At 37.9% G+C, this 15959-nt stretch overlaps 1 pseudogene; it reads left to right on the top strand.

Annotated features, from left to right (window-relative positions):
* The first annotated feature begins 3400 nt into the window (after positions 1-3400).
* On the top strand, positions 3401-4142 carry LOC105728276 (large ribosomal subunit protein uL30-like 1; annotated as a pseudogene).
* Positions 4143-15959: the final 11817 nt, after the last annotated feature.

Below are 15959 nucleotides of genomic sequence, written 5' to 3'. Positions count from 1 at the left end.
ACACACACACACACACACACACACACACACACATATATTTCACCCATTTGTGAAATATTAGGTGATATATATAATATATTACATATATTTTATATATAATTATATATTATATATAATTATATATTATATATATGTATATCCCCTAATGTTTCACAAATGGATGAAATATGTGTGTGTGTGTCTTTATATATATATATATATATATATATATACAAAATAAATATAATGGCACAATTTAAAGCTATACATATTAATTAATATATATCAATTAATCTTCACAAGAAATCTAAAAGGTGGATACTATCATCCCATATTATGGGCAAGAAAATTGAGGCACAGAGTGTTTAAGCAGCTTGCCTGGAGTCATGCAGCCTGTGACCAGTGCACTCTGACACTAGAGCTCACACACCCATAGTCACAAGGCATAGAGCCTGCTGGCTAGACCAGCTCAGCACCTACCTGTTCCCTGACAGCCAGGCAGCAAAAATGCCTCACATTCTATCTTAGTAAACTTGCAAAATGCCCATGTCCTGAGCCTTCAGGGTAGCATAAAAACAGAAAATGTCAACTCTGAGAAAGTGAAACAGCATCTTTAATTACAGTGTATGCACTTGCTGAAATACTCCTAGATGTGGGGGCCCAAAAGATATTTCTCCTATCTGTTTCTCATATTCTATTGTATTTGAGTCAGCAAAAATGTATAGTATACAACAGCAAAGTGTGTTGTAACAAAATTTTTACCCTTACATTTTAAGTGTAAAAAGTCTACTTGTCTGAGACAAGAATTCTAAACCAATGCCAGTGAGATTTCATAGTGATAAAACTGACAGAATGTCCAAATCTGCATTTGCAGAATAGCTCCTCCACATCACAAAACATGTATATTTTACTTCCAAATCAGTACACAAGTTTATAACAATAGTCTGATATTAATAGAGATCTGATTGATTCTGTCATTTGTTCTGCAAATTGCAAATCAGCCTTAACTAACAAAATATTCATTATTAAAATTATTTTTTTTAAACTCTGGCTCCATAGAATCATTTATTAGATACTGTGTGCTCAGATCTTTACATCTGAAGGTCAGTAAAAATTTTACGTAAGGAAGAAGGAGAAAAATTTGAAAAAAGTTCCTCTATATAGAATTTTAGCACACTGCAGTAGCTTTCTTCTTTAATAGCTATAGGGAGAAAAAGAAATTTTAGGTAAAGTCTTACTGAGCTAAGGCAAAACCATTCAGGACACAGGCATAGGCGTGGACTTCATGACTAAAACACCAAAAGCAATGGCGACAAAAGCCAAAATAGACAAATGGGATCTAATTAAACTCCAGAGTTTCTATACAGCAAAAGAAACTCCAGAGCTTCTATATATAGAAACTCCAGAGCTTCTATACAGCAAAAGAAACAATCATCACAGTGAACCGGCAACCAACAGAATGGGAAAAAATTTTTGCAATCTACCCATCTGACAAAGGGCTAATATCCAGAATCTACAAATAACTAGAACACATTTACAAGAAAACAAAGAAACAAACCCATTCAAAGGTGGGCAAAGGATAGGAACAGACACTTTTCAAAAGAAGACATACATGAGGCCAACAAACATATGAAAAAATGCTCATCATCACTGATCATTAGAGAAATGCAAATCAAAACCACACTGAGATACTATCTCACTCCAGTTAGAATGGCGATCATTAAAAAATCTGGAGACAACAGATGCTGGAGAAGATGTGGAGAAATAGGAACACTTTCACACTGTTGGTGGGAGTGTAAATTAGTTCAACCATTGTGGAAGACAGTGTTGCAATTCCTCAGTGATCTAGAAATAGAAATACCATTTGACCCAGTAATCCCATTACTGGGTATATACCCAAAGGACTATAAAACATTCTATTATAAAGACACATGCACACATATGTTCAATGTGGCACTGTTTACAATAGCAAAGACCTGGACACAAATGCCCATCAATGATAGACTGTACAAGGAAAATGTGGCACATATACACCATGGAATACTATGCAGCCACAAAAAATGATGAGTTTGTGTCCTTTGTAGGGACAGGGATGACTCTGGAAAGTATTATTCTCAGCAAACTGACACAAGAACAAAAAATCAAATACCACATGTTCTCACTCATAGGTGGATGTTGAACAATGAGAACACATGGACACAAAGAGGGGAGAATCGCACACTGAGGTTTGTTGCGGGGGCTAGGGGATGGCCAGCAGGGGTGGGGAGGTTGGGTAGGCATAACATGGGGAGAAATGCCAGATATAGGTTACAGGGGATGCAGGCAGCAAACCACCTTGCCATGTAAGTACCTATGCAACAATCCTGCATGATCTGCATATATACCCCAGAACCTAAAGTACAATTTTTTAAAAAATGAATTAAATTGCATATTAACAGAAGAGGAATTTTATATGTCAACTTTACTTCTAAAATTAAAATTACACAACCCTCCTCACCCACACACATATTCATATACATAGACATATTCCTTGCATACAAAGATATTATAAAACAGATGGTAAAATTAGAACTTAAAATATTGAGTAAGTTAACAGTAAATCATAGTACAAGAGTTTCCCCAAGCTAGTTAATATTTACATGTTAAATGATTAAGATAAGTTCTCTGGGTGAGGGGATTATGGAACTGGAATGATAATGGAAGACAACATTATTAAACATTTAATGTCAAGCCTGGAAAATATTGAACATAATTATTTACCTCAAGATCAAATGGCAACCAAATGAAGCCTCTATGGAAAGAAAATATTAAGCCTTCCTTATCTGAGAAAATAGTAATGTTTTAGAAAGCAGGATTACAATTTTCTTTCTTTATGTTAATGTAGACTTCTTTATTTCAATGATTGCACAGTACAAAAGCAGGAATGCTATGCCTCTACATCTTTGGAATATTTATTTTTCTCCTGGAATAGAATAGTATTATTTATATTTCACGTCTTTTAATAAACTAGTAAAATAGTGTTCATATTAAAATTGAAGAGATTTGTTACTTTACTTTTATTTATTTATCATATCACTATTTTTGTAGTGATAATCAAAAAGATAATTTTTATTATTTTCTAAAATTCCAAATAACTGTTTTGGGATGTAAAAGTATTTTGTATCTAGACTCTTTACTGACTGTCTTATTAACTCTTAGATCTTTCTTGTTTCATTTTTTATATCTTTCAAAATGGTAGCATCTTCTTTCTCTTTATACCTTTTTTAAAAAATCATTGTGTATATACCAGTTTTTCCACAGTATTTCTTTTTTCTTTAAGAGAATCACTTTAATGTTTGGTATTAAATGTGATATTCAACTACTGGGCTTTTGGGCTAAAATACTCTTCTTATGATAAGAAATTACCTTTCGACACCGGAAAGATGGCGGAGCAAGAGCAAAGAAAAATCCCTTTGGTTCCAGAAAATCTCCTGAAAAAGAGGAAGGCTTATCAAGCCCTCAAAGCCACTCAGGCAAAGCAGGCACTTTTGGCAAAGAAGGAGCAGAGGAAAGGAAAAGGGCCCAGGTTTAAGCGATTGGAATCATTCCTACATGATTCCTGGCGGCAGACGCGTGACAAGGTGCGTGTCAGACGACTAGAAGTGAAGCCTCACGCCTTGGAATTGCCAGATAAACATTCTTTGGCCTTTGTCATACGCATTGAAAGGATTGATGGTGTGAGTTTACTGGTGCAGAGAACCATTGCAAGACTTCGCCTGAAGAAAATTTTTAGTGGTGTCTTTGTAAAAGTCATTCCCTAGAACCTAAAAATGCTGCGCATAGTGGAACCTTATGTGACCTGGGGATTTCCAAATCTGAAGTCTGTCCGAGAACTCATTTTGAAACGTGGACAAGCCAGGGTCAAGAATAAGACCATCCCTCTGACAGACAACACTGTAATTGAGGAGCACCTGGGGAAGTTTGGTGTCATTTGCTTGGAAGACCTCATTCATGAAATTGCCTTCCCGGGGAAGCATTTCCAGGAGATCTCATGGTTCTTGCGCCCTTTCCACCTCTCAGTGGCCTGTCATGCTACCAAAAATAGAGTGGGCTTCCTCAAGGAGATGGGCACACCTGGCTATCGGGGTGAATGCATCAATCAGCTCATCCGCCAGCTGAATTAGAACCAGGTGCCAAACTGCAATAAATTTTTATCAACAAAAAAAAAAAAAAGAAAGAAATTACCTTTCATTTTAATTCAACCAGATTTACTAAGAGTTTTTAACAGATAAAAACATGAATTTTTCTCATGTCCTCTTGAAACTACCTGAAGTGATGTTGATTTTTCTCCTTTGACCCACTACATTCAGTATTTGATTAACAGGTACCCTGATATTATACTTTAAAGAGATTTTAAATAAGACAAAAATTTCTGAAATGGATTGAATAACATTTTATTGGGGAATTTTGTATACATGTTCATGTCATACTGGTCAGACCTTTTATTTTTTATGTTATTGGGAATTTTTGTAATCAGTCTTAAGACAATTCTGTAAATAAATGAACTGAGTTCCTAGTTAGTCTTCAGGTTCATGCATCTGGTCTTTCTTCTTCATCAATCCATGAAACTACTCCAGGCCAATTTATCCACGATCTTCTGATTAGTAAATAAAATCTCCTTCATCTTTCCTTATATTTGAGCTTTGTATATTGTTACAGTACTGAAAATCTTTTACTTTTTGACTCTTGATTTCCTCTAGACTTTCTTTTCTTCTCGGGAAATTTTTTTTTAATTTACAAAAAAAGTCTGTTTTGTCTGCCAACCCCTTAAATATCAATTTCTCCCAAAGCATAGCCCAGCACAAACTCTGGTTCTACTTGTTCTCCCTGGGCAATCTCATCCAATCCCATAACCTCATCTTTTGGTTCTATCTCTATATTTATATCTGTGTCTCTAAAACGTATTCCTCCTGGCTTCCCATTCTGCATATACAGCTTCACCATGAATATCTCTTCTGACAAATTCCAGACCATTCAAAACTCAAAAGATTCTTCCTACAAGTATGACTCTCTTGACGTCTCTCATCTCATCTCCCATCAACTTTATTTTCCAAGGATGAAACTGGAGTTCACTTCTTTCATCTTATTTATCCCAAACACATCCAGTTGGTGACCAAACCATTTGACTTCCATCACGGGAACATTTTTAACCTCCACCTTTTCTGTTCCATATCTACTACCACTCTTTTTTTTTTTTTTTTTGAGACAGAGTTTCACTCTTGTTACCCAGGCTGGAGTGCAATGGCGCGATCTCGGCTCACCGCGACCTCCGCCTCCTGGGTTCAGGCAATTCTCCTGCCTCAGCCTCCAGAGTAGCTGCGATTACAGGCATGAGCCACTGCGCCTGACCTACTACCACTCTCTAAATTGTTTTTTTTTCAAACTTACTAGACTTTGCTATCATTTTCTATGAAGTCTTCTTTTCTCCAGTGCTCTCATGCCCAATGTATACCTCTTGTTTTCACAATAATAATTTGTTCAAAATTCTAATTTGATCATATCATCCACTAACATACAATACTTAATCCCTTCACTCACAACTAAAAGTTCAATTTGAAGTGGTTTGCAAAAATACATATTTTAGGAGAAAACAAATGGAAGTAATCATGTTATAAGTAAAATAATAATTTAAATTTTATAATTTAGAGGAAAATTAATTTATACAGATGCAGAGACAGTATTCAAACTTGGCTATAAGCTTCCAAGCAGCCAAAAGAATGTTATATATAAAATTGAGACCTTTTTTAATAAAATTATTTTTTCTTAGAAGTAGTTTTCTTGAAGTTCTTTACTTTTTCTTTTCTGTGTGTGTGTGTGTGTGTGTGTGTGTGTGTGTGTGTCAAAGTCTTGCTCTGTCTCCCAGGCTGGAGTGCAGTGGCATGATCTTGGCTCACTGCAGTCTTGACTTCCCAGTCTCAAGTGATCCTCCAAACTACGCACAGCTAATTTTTGTATTTTTAATAGTGACAGAGTTCTGCTGTGTTGTGCAAGCTTACATTTTTTTTTTTTTTTTTTTTTTTTTTGAGACGGAGTTTCGCTCGTTACCCAGGCTGGAGTGCAATGGCGCGATCTCGGCTCACCGCAACCTCCGCCTCCTGGGTTCAGGCAATTCTCCTGCCTCAGCCTCCTGAGTAGCTGGGATTACAGGCACGTGCCACCGTGCCCAGCTAATTTTTTGTATTAGTAGAGACGGGGTTTCACTATGTTGACCAGGATGGTCTCGATCTCTTGACCTCGTGATCCACCCGCCTCGGCCTCCCAAAGTGCTGGGATTACACATTTTTTTATTTTCAATTTTTGTGGGTACATAGTAGGTGTAGATGTTTATGGGGTACCTGAGATATTTTTCTACAGGCATACAATGCATAATAATCACATCAGGGTAAATGGGATATCCATCACCTCAAGAATTTAACCTTTTTTTGTGTTACAAACAATCCAATTTGTAACTCTTAGTTATCTTTAAACGTACCATAAATTATTGTTGACTGTAGTCCCCCACTGTGCTATCAAATATACTGTGTCCAAAGAGAAATTTCTCTAATGAGTCCACCTAAAGCCCAAGTTATGTTATATAATGGTCAATGTTTTCAAAGTAGCTTTACAATAAAATGCAAAGTTTGGTATGACATGTCGACGTAAATTCTCCAAGAAAAAAATGGTCTCAAAAGGAGCCAAGGCAATGTAGTTTAAGTATTTGGCATTTTAGTTCTCTGATGAGTCAGTTTAATCCAGGGATAAAATGTAATGTTTTTAGAATATTCTGTAGGACATTGTATATATCCTGCAAGCAATGCTCAGTGAATATTATCAAATTTTTATTAAAATTTATACAGCAGCAAATATAGGGTTATACTTTTTAGCAAATGCCTGCAGTACAAAGTTTTTATGGTTTTAATTAAGGATGGATTTATTGTCCTTGATGTTGAACTTGAAAGGTTGGTAAGATTTAAAAGGACACATGTACTTTTTTTTTTAATTAAGAAGACAAATTGACTTGTATCTGAACAGATTACTTTTTAATTCCCTACAGAGTGTATCAAAGTGATTACCTGCAGACAAGGTCAATATTTTCCTCAGAAAATAGTTCAGGGTTATTCCAATATTATAATTGGTAAATATGGAAAAAAGCCATAATTACAAAATATGAAAAATAGAAACAAGAAAGGCATAAATATAATACTTCATAGAAATAATAAATGGTGACAGGCATGTAGGTTCCAAAAATTTGATGTATTCTCCATCACTTTCTTATTTTTCTACAAAAGTATTTTCCCTTTTGCTTCAAAATTTCTAAAATTCAACACTTCTAATCCATGTGTTTTCTCTTTCCCATTACCTTCCAAGATCGATATACTGAATTTACAACAATAGATCATCAACTTTCTTGCAGTCATTGCAGATGTGAGTAAACTACAGAGATTAAACTCCATATTCTATGGTTCACAAAACGTTATTTCTACCTTCCTAAAAAATAGCTAATGGCAAGACAAACATTCTGCTACTAGGCCATACTGTGACATAATCAATAAATTTATTTGCATAAACCTTGTTAAATGCCTTCACAGCAATGGCCAAACCATTAAGAGGTTGCTTAGATTGCTGGGGAGACTACCGAGGAATCAGGTTTATACCTTTCCAGGAAGAAAAGGGCAACACCATTCCTTTAGAAAATTTGCCTTAATGTCCAGTGTGATGATGTATATGATATCTGACTTAGTGCATATTCATTATTAAGATGACCAAAATCCCAAAGTAGTTTTACTACTCTAAGCTAAAAATAACGCTCCGAAATGCAATGCAAACGTCACATCAATGCTCATGAAGTGAAAGCTATACATTAAATTTGAAAGAATACTCAATGTTTTTATTATATTTAATGTTTGGCAAATAAGTTCTTGGATTATGTTTTAGATTGAAAAACAAGATTTTTTTCGAGAGGAAGATCCAAGATGGCCGGTTAGGAGCAGCTCAGGATTGCAGCTCCCAGTGAAAGCGCAGAGGGTGAGTGGACGCCGCATTTCCAGACAGATTTTTATTGCCCACAGACCAGGAGATTCCCAGGCGGAGGAGCCCCATGGGATGCCAGCGCAGCTGTTTTGGCCGGCGCGGCTGTTTTGCCTGCACCCCAGCACAGCGGTTTCCAGTGCAGAGTAAATGGGACTGTGTCCCCACTTAGCCAGCAAGGGGAGCTAAAAAAGGGAGCCAGGCCAGGAGATTCCTGAGCAAAAAAGAGCCACGAATCTCAGAGCCGCGGTTTCAGCTGGTGCAGTGGGTTACCACACGGAAAATCACACAGATCCCAGCACCTATTCAACAGGTGACCAGAATACCTGGGATAGAGCTGACTGTTCAACTAAAAAACAAAAGGCTCTGAGGCAGGGAGCCAGGTGATCAGGCCTGGCTGGTCCCATGCCCACAAAAGCAAAAACAAAAACAAAAAAACAGCAATTAGAAACGCTCTGGGTTGAGAGTTTCACAGCAAGCACAGCTGAACCCAGGATGGTCCAGCTCTGTGGGGGAGGGGCATCCGCCATTACCGAGGCACTCCACCACTACGGAGGCAGTCTGCCATTGCTGAGGCAGCCTGCCGTTGCCAAGGCAACCCGCCATTACAGAGAGAGTCCATCATTACAGAGGCGTACCACCATTGCCGAGGCAGTTCTAACTACACCCATATAAACAGGACTGCACGGAAGTTCACATGGCAGCTGGGCGGAGCCCACAGCAGCTCAGTGAAGCCTCTGCAGGCTGAGAGTGACTACGCTGCCTCTTTGTGGGCAGGGCAGCCCTGAAGAAAAAAAAAAAGGCAGCAGCACAGCAGAAACTCATAAAGCCCGAACTCCCTGGGATAGAACACCTGGGAAAAAAAAGGGGTTTATGAGTTCTGCTGCTGCAGACTTAAACTTACCTGCCCAGCAGCTCTGAATGAACAACGGAGCTCACAGCTCAGCACTTGAGCTACTATAAAGGACAGACTGTTTCCTCAAGCAGCTCCCTGACCCCTGGATATCCAAAGAGTTATCTCATAAAAGAGAGCTCAGACTGACATTTGGCAGGTATCCTTCTGGGACAAAGCAGAAGAAGAAACTGGTAGCAACCTTTACTGTTCGGCAGCTGCTGCAAGTGATCCCCAGGCAAGCAGGGCCTGGAGTGGACCTCAGCGGTCCTACAGCAGAGAGACCACACAGTTAAAAGGAAAACTAAGGAACAGAAATAATTTCATCATCAGCAAACAGGACGTCCACTCAGAGACCCAATCAGAAAGTGAACAACTATAAAGGCGACAGGTGGATAAATCCACAAAGATGCGAAGAAACCAGTGTAAAAAGGATGAAAACACTCTAAACCAGAACACCTCTCCTCCTACAAGGGATCACAACTCCTCACTAGCAAGGGAACAAGACTGGATGGAGAATGAGTGTGATGAAATGACAGAATCAGCCTTCAGAAAGTGGGTAATAAGAAACTCTGTGAGCTAAAAGAACATGTTCTAACCCAATGCAAAGAAACTAAGAACCTTGAAAAAAGATTTGATGAAATGTTAATGAGAATGGACAACCTAGAAAGGAATATAAGTGAATTGATGGAGCTGAAAAACACAACATGAGAACCTCACGAAGTGTGCACAAGTTTCAAAAGCTGAATTGACCAAGCAGAAGAAAGGATATCAGAGGTCGAAGATCAACTCAATGAAATAAAACGAGAAGGCAAGATTAGAGAAAACAGGGTAAAAAGGAATGAACAAAGTCAACAAGAAATATGGGACTATGTGAAAAGACCTAATCTACATTTGATAGGTGTACCTGAATGTGACGAAGAGAATGAATCCAAGCTGGAACATACTCTTCAGGATATTATCCAGGAAAACTTCCCCAACCTAGCAAGGCAGGCCAATATTCAAGTCCAGGAAATACAGAGAACACCACAAAGATATTCCTCTAGAAGAGCAACCCCAAGGCACATAATCGTCAGATTCACCAGGGTTGAAATGAAGGAAAAAATGCTAAGGGCAGCCAGAGAGAAAGGTCGGTTACCCACAAAGGGGAGCCGATCAGACTCACAGCAGATCTCTCAGCAGAAACCCTACAAGCCAGAAGAGAGTGGGGGCCGATATTCAACATCCTTAAAGAAAAGAACTTTCAACCCAGAATTTCATATCCAGCCAAACTAAGTTTCATAAGTGAAGGAAAAATAAAATCCTTTGTGAACAAGCAAGTACTCAGAGATTTCATCACCACCAGACATGCTTTACAAGAGCTCCTGAAAGAGGCACTATACATAGAAAAGAACAACCAGTACCAGCCACTCCAAAAACATACCAAATGGTAAAGAGCATCAAGACAATGAAGAATCTGCATCAACCAACTGGCAAAACAGCCAGCTAGCATCAAAATGGCAGGATCAAATTCACACATAACAATTTTAACCCTAAACGTAATTGGACTAAATGCCCCAAACAAAAGACACAGACTGGTAAACTGGATAAAAAGCCAAAACCTATCAGCGTGCTGTATCCAGGAAACCCATCTCACATGCAAGGATACACAAAAACTCAAAATAAAGGGATGGAGGAAGATTTACCAAGCAAATGGAGAGCAAAAAAAAAGCAGGAGTTGCAATTCTCATCTCTGATAAAATAGACTTTAAAGCAACAAAGATCGAAAGAGACAAAGAAGGACATTACATAATGGTAAAAGGATCAATGCAACAAGAAGAGCTAACGATCCTAAATATATATGCACATAATACAGGAGCACCCAGATACATAAGGCAAGTTCTTAATGACTTACAAAGAGACTTAGACTCCCACACAATAATAGTGGGAGACTTTAACACACCATTGTCAATTTTAGACAGATCAATGAGACAGAAAATCAACAAGGATATTGAGGACTTGAACTCAGACTGGAGCAAGGGGACCTTATACACATCTACAGAACCCTCCACCCCAAATCAACAGCATATACATTCTTCTCAGCACCACATCGCACTTACTCTAGAATTAACCACATAATTGGAAGTAAATCACTCCTCAGCAAATGCAAAAGAACAGAAATCATAACAACCAGTCTCTCAGACCACAAATAATCCAAAAAGAGGGAATCCTTCCCAAATCATTTTATGAGACCAACATCATCCTGACACCAAAACCCGGCAGAGACTCAACAAGAAAAGAAAACTACAGGCCAATATCCATGATGAACATACATGCAAAAATCTTCAATAAAATACTGGCAAGCCGATTGCAACAGCACATCAAAAAGCTTATCCACCATGATCAAGTAGGATTCATCCCGGGGATGCGAGGCTGGTTCAACATACGCAAGTCCATAAATGTAATTCACCACATAAACAGAATCAAAGACAAAAACCACAGGATTATCTCAATTGATGCAGAGAAGGCCTTCGACAAATTTCAACAGCCCTTTATGCTAAAAACCCTCAATAAACTAGGTATTGACGGAACGTATCTCAAAATAATAAAAGCTATTTATGACAAACCAACAGCCAATAGCATACTGAATGGGCAAAAACTGGAAGCATTCCCTTTGAAATCTGGCACTAGACAAGGATGCCCTCTCTCACAACTCCTATTCAATATAGTACTGGAAGTTCCAGCCAGAGCAATCATGCAAGAAAAAGAAATAAAGCATATTCAATTAGGAAAGGAGGAAGTCAAATTGTCTCTATTTGCAGATGACATGTTTGTATATCTAGAAGACCCTATCACCTCAGCCCAAAATCTCCTGAAACTGATAAGCAACTTCAGCAAAGTCTCAGGATACAAAATCAATGTGCAAAAATCACAAGCATTCCTATACACCAATAACAGACTTAAAGAGAGCCAAATCAAGAACAAACTGCCATTCACAACTGCTACAAAGAGAATAAAATACCTAGGAATACAACTAACAAGGAACGTAAAGGACCTCTTCAAGGAGAACTACAAACCACTGCTCAATGAAATAAGAGAGGATACAAACAGATGGAGAAACATTCCATGTTCATGGTTAGGAAGAATCAATATTGTGAAAATGGCCATACTGCCCAAAGTAATTTACAGATTCAACGCTATCCCCAACAAGCTACCAATGACCTTCTTCACAGAACTGGAAAAAACCACCTTAAACTTCATATGGAACCAAAAGAGACCCCGCATAGCCAAGCCAATTCTAAGCAAAAAGAACAAACCGGGAGGCATCACTCTACCGGACATCAAACTACACTACAAGGCTACAGTAATCAAAACAGCATGGTACTGATACCAAAACAGAGATATAGACCAATGGAACAGAACAGAGGCCTCGGAGGCAACACAACATATCTACAACCATCTGATCTTTGACAAACCTGACAAAAACAAGCAATGGGGAAAGGATTCCCTGTTCAATAAGTGGTGTTGGGAAAACTGGCTAGTCATATGCAGAAAGCAGAAACTGGACCCCTTCCTGACACCTTACATTAAAATTAACTCCAGATGGATTAAAGACTTAAACATAAGACCTAACAACATAAAAACCCTAGAAGAAAACCTAGGCAATACCATTCAGGACATAGGCGTAGGCAAGGACTTCATGACCAAAACACCGAAAGCAGTGGCAACAAAAGCCAAAATAGACAAATGGGACCTAATCAAACTCCACAGCTTCTGCACGGCAAAAGAAACAGTCATTAGAGTGAATTGGCAATCAACAGAATGGGAAAAAATTTTTGCAGCTTACCTGTCTGACAAAGGGCCGATATCCAGAATTTACAACGAACTAAAACAGATTTACAAGAAAAAAACAAACAAGCCCATTCAAAAGTGGGCGAAGGATATGAAGAGATACTTTACAAAAGAAGACATACATGAGGCCACCAAACATATGAAAAAATGCTCATCACTGGTCATTAGAGAAATGCAAATCAAAACTACATTGAGATACCATCTCACGCCAGTTAGAATGGCGATCATTAAAAAATCTGGAGACAACAGATGCTGAAGAGGATGTGGAGAAATAGGAACACTTTTACACTGTTGGTGGGAGTGTAAATTAGTTCAACCATTGTGGAAGAGAGTGTGGCAATTCTGCAAGGACCTAGAAATAGAAATCCCATTTGACCCAGCAATCCCATTACTGGGTATATATCCAAAGGATTATAAATTGTTCTTCTATAAGGACACATGCACACGAATGTTCATTGCAGCACAGTTTACAATAGCAAAGACCTGGAACCAACCCAAATGCCCATTGATGATAGACTGGACAGGGAAAATGTGGCACATATACACCATGGAATATTATGCAGCCATCAAAAATGATGAGTTCGCGTCCTTTGTAGGGGCATGGATGAACCTGGAAACTATCATTCTCAGCAAACTGACACAAGAACACAAAATCAAACACCACATGTTCTCACTCATAGGCGGGTGTTGAACAATGAGAACACATGGACACAGGGAGGGGAGCACTATACACTGGGGTCTGTTGGAGGGAAATAGGGGAGGGATGGCAGGGGGTGGGGAGTTGGGGAGAGATAGCATGGGGAGAAATGCCACATATAGGTGAAGGGTAGGAAGGCAGCAAATCACACTGCCACATATGCACCTATGCAACAATCTTGCATGTTCTTCACATGTACCCCAAAACCTAAAATGCAATAAAAAATAAATAAATAAATAAATAAATAAAAAGAAAAAGAAAAACAAGATTTTTAGCACACGGATTGAAAATATCACTGACTTATTTATTGTCCTCAATCATCCTGCTATTTCTATGTGAAAGCTTGATATGAGACTTAGTATCTAAATAGTACTATTTTAGCAACCATATCAACTAGTTTGCTTTAAAAGTTATTTTCTAAGTCGTTGTTGAGAGTTACAGTCTTGTGTTAAAATTTTTAAAGAGTATACCTCACAAGACACACTCTGTGCTACTAGCCCTTTAAACAAAGTTCATGCCATATGACAGTAATAAATAATGGTTTGCAAATTACACCATGCAGTTGGTCTCCTGCATATTTGGCTTTGTGTCCTTGGAGTGATTTTCAGCATCATTAAGTGAAAAGCCCATCATTTTCCAAGTAACAAGGGATGAAGCACATGCAGAGATTGACTTGGCATCTGTTACACAATCTTTCTGTTTTAGATTTGCAGAATTTACATAACACTGAAACAAAGCAACACCCTGCAAACATATTTGTACAGTCAGTTCAATTTCTCTACAGTGCCATTCTATAGTCATCCCTGCCAAAGTCACTCTGGCCATTAAATTTTATGAAATAATTTTTTAATACAGAAATATTTTTCACTTAATTTTTTAAATTTGTTAATAGTACTTAGAATTTTTCTCCTGCATAATAGATGCCTATCTAAAACTTAAGGAGACAGAAAATTATTTAACACATTGGAAACTATTTTTACAATTGTTCTGATAATCAGCAAGTTTTGAAATATCTACAACTCTCCTAGTCCAAAATTAATTTCAATAAAATTATATAAAAATATTATTTCTATATGTGTCTTAACATATGTATATTTATATATACAATATTATATAATTAGACTTCTAGATATAGAAATGTATATATGTACACATATACATACATATACACATATATATGTGTATATATACATACACATAACTTCTTTGGAGTTACTTGAATATTTGACATTCAATCCAATAAAAAAATATTTAAATAACATTTTAAATTATATATTTTGTTACTGGAGTACTGAAGGATACCTTGACCTGTATTGACCTGTCTGAAGTCTCTCCTTGTATTGACGTATCTGAAGTAATATAAAATTAGTTTAAAAAAATTTCAGACTAATATTTTAAAGTCAAATGCACCATTCATAATATGCTGATACTTTAGGCATTAGTAATTGAAATAATTAAAAATCATCAGGAAGATTGTGTACCCTGTGGGAAGGAAAAAGGGAAAACATTGTCAAATGCCTGATGGCATTTCCTCCTTCCCCTTTATCCAGATCAATTTCTCCCTTGCAAAATTATTCCAAAAAAATAGTTGAAATATACCTAATATACTAAGGTGCTTTCTCTTCCAGGGATGACCATCAGAGAAGTCAAGACAAAAACCTAAGTAGCCACGAAAACCTCAAAGTGGGCCAGAAGGAGAATGTGGTCACATTTCTTCCCTTACTTGTTTGGACACCAGTGAACACACACAAGGCACTTAGGTTGATGCTATTTTTTTGCAGGGTCACAGCAAAGACAGTAGGGCTGCCTGTGGCAGTAATTCAGAACAGGTGATCTCTTCTTAGCATGCAGTTAGGTATGAGAGGGCCTTGCCTGAAGGTACCAGTCTTGTTTTATGTCATGTTAATTCTGACTTATGCATAGTACAAATTACTAACACAAAGCGAATCAGTGCTTTTCATATGTTTTCCTTTGAATCACATCAAAAACTATCATCCACAACTGCTCCCATGCGTTTTCACAGAACAGCTCCCCCAGAGCTGTGGAATTTGCCCCTTTGCACTTGGAACAGCCAATCTTGGCATTCAGTCCTTCAGTATGAGAAAGATATGCAATTGACCTGAACGCTGTTGGTGGGTACTGTGAGATGCAGCCACAGAAGCAGAGTACCAGATGTGGCCTTTTGTTTTTCAGTAAGATCTTCTGGGGTTTAACTTCCCTTCACCTCTTTCTGCCTGGCTTGTGCTTGTGGGTGGCCCTTCTTTCTATGGTTGAAAGCTAAGGGATGGTGGGATCCAACTCTATCACTTCTGATTCAAGTTGGCATTTGTAGCAGAAATAACATTCTAGATTGTTCAGCTGCCCACAAGCTATTCTTCACAAATTTCCAAAGGTTAGGGAAAAAACAAACAACTCTCCTTCTCTTTTTATCTCCTCTGATGCCAGGGAAACTCACAATATGTTAAAAGACCTTACTTTAGAGTCTGGATCAGTTTCCAGACTACCTGGAGACTT

The sequence above is a fragment of the Aotus nancymaae genome, unplaced genomic scaffold (assembly GCF_030222135.1).
Source record: "Aotus nancymaae isolate 86718 unplaced genomic scaffold, 86718_ANA_hifiasm-v0.15.2.pri h1tg000115l, whole genome shotgun sequence".
NCBI classification, from domain to species: domain Eukaryota; kingdom Metazoa; phylum Chordata; class Mammalia; order Primates; family Aotidae; genus Aotus; species Aotus nancymaae.
Note: the sequence above shows the minus strand (reverse complement) of the source record. Positions and strands in the feature narration are given on the sequence as shown.